This window comes from Myotis davidii, unplaced genomic scaffold (genome assembly GCF_000327345.1).
Source record: "Myotis davidii unplaced genomic scaffold, ASM32734v1 scaffold1032, whole genome shotgun sequence".
NCBI lineage: Eukaryota > Metazoa > Chordata > Mammalia > Chiroptera > Vespertilionidae > Myotis > Myotis davidii.
Window position 1 is genome coordinate 743,255 of NW_006289083.1, and position 1,559 is coordinate 744,813.

The 1,559-nt window shown below is 32.6% G+C and overlaps 1 protein-coding gene across 1 annotated transcript in view; it reads right to left on the minus strand.

Annotated features, from left to right (window-relative positions):
• The window catches only part of MDGA2 (MAM domain containing glycosylphosphatidylinositol anchor 2), a 939,200-nt gene that overhangs the window by 665,060 nt on the left and 272,581 nt on the right, over positions 1-1,559 (minus strand). The gene's annotated exons all lie outside the window — the stretch shown is intronic.

Sequence of the window (1,559 nt, forward strand, 5' to 3'; positions counted from 1 at the left end):
CAGGGACATAAATGCATTGCCCCATGTTATCAATACTGCTCACTCGAGAAAAGAACTTAGCAAAAGAAAGCTTTCCCTTGGTTCTATAAAAGATTTAGATATTAAAATACCAAAAATAAGAAGTCAAAGGCCATGCATGACCCAATGAATGTAAGATAGTCAAGGTCCTTACATGTTTCTAGTAATCATCAAAATATATATAAGATCTTTCTTTAAAGCAGCTTTCTTCTAAGTAGCAAGCCTGGGCACAGAGGAATGAATTTCATTACTTGGATTCAGTACTCATATTCTTATACCCACCAGTCATGGCTTTTTCTTATACATTCCTTACACAAGTTTGCTACTCATTAACATATGCTTAGTATTATTATTAATTTGTTTAAATTCAATTTTTTGAAATTATGTAAAGAAAGTATGACATATTTCTAAATATACACAAAAGATCAAGTCTATTATTCAGCAAAATATATGAATATTTAAATTTAAATTGATAAGTATAGTTTTGGGTAGTCATGGCTTTTTCTTATACATTCCAAGGCATTGTACAACTTGAACTTCCTTCATAAATTATAAGGTCCAAAAACTACTGTGTATAAATGAAGTAAGCAGTCCCTGCCATGGTTGAATTTGATGGAATGAAAGGGTTCCAGGTTGAAAGACTTATTTAATTAAAATATCTTCTAGGTGAGTTTATCAGACTATCTTAAATTTCACCAGCAAAGATTTGCTTCCATGTAATTATGAAACCCAGTTTCTATCTGACTCATTAAAAGTAAAACAAGCCAACATGGTTTTAATAAAACATACACACACACACACACACATATTCAGACATCACTTATTAACATGTTTACTTTCTTATCTTGCTTTCCACACATTATATCTATTGATATGAGAGGAATGAAACCTAAGTCTGTGGGAACAGGAAGGACATTAGAGCTGTAAAGGAAAGTGCTGTAAAGGAAATTAGCTCCCTGAGGAGGATTTATTTGTCCAATAAACATTATGCTACTATAGTCTATACATTCTGGTGAGAAAAGTTGAATAATATGCACTTCCTGATCTAAGATTGTAGATAAAAATATTAAAAAGACATATAACTGAATAATTCCAATTAATTTTTAAGAAGTATAATTTGGACAAGTCATTCACTTCCTACAGGTATAGCAATTACCTATCCCCCGTATTGAAAATTGGTTTTTATGATGGTACTCACATGTTATGAAAGACTTTGGGGTTTGGCAAAAGGGTGTTAGTAAGGGAAAGAGGACTCGAGGCTGAGGTGGTATTAAATACAGAGGCACAGGGACATAAATGCATTGCCCCATGTTATCAATACTGCTCACTCGAGAAAAGAACTTAGCAAAAGAAAGCTTTCCCTTGGTTCTATAAAAGATTTAGATATTAAAATACCAAAAATAAGAAGTCAAAGGCCATGCATGACCCAATGAATGTAAGATAGTCAAGGTCCTTACATGTTTCTAGTAATCATCAAAATATATATAAGATCTTTCTTTAAAGCAGCTTTCTTCTAAGTAGCAAGCCTGGGCACAGAGGAA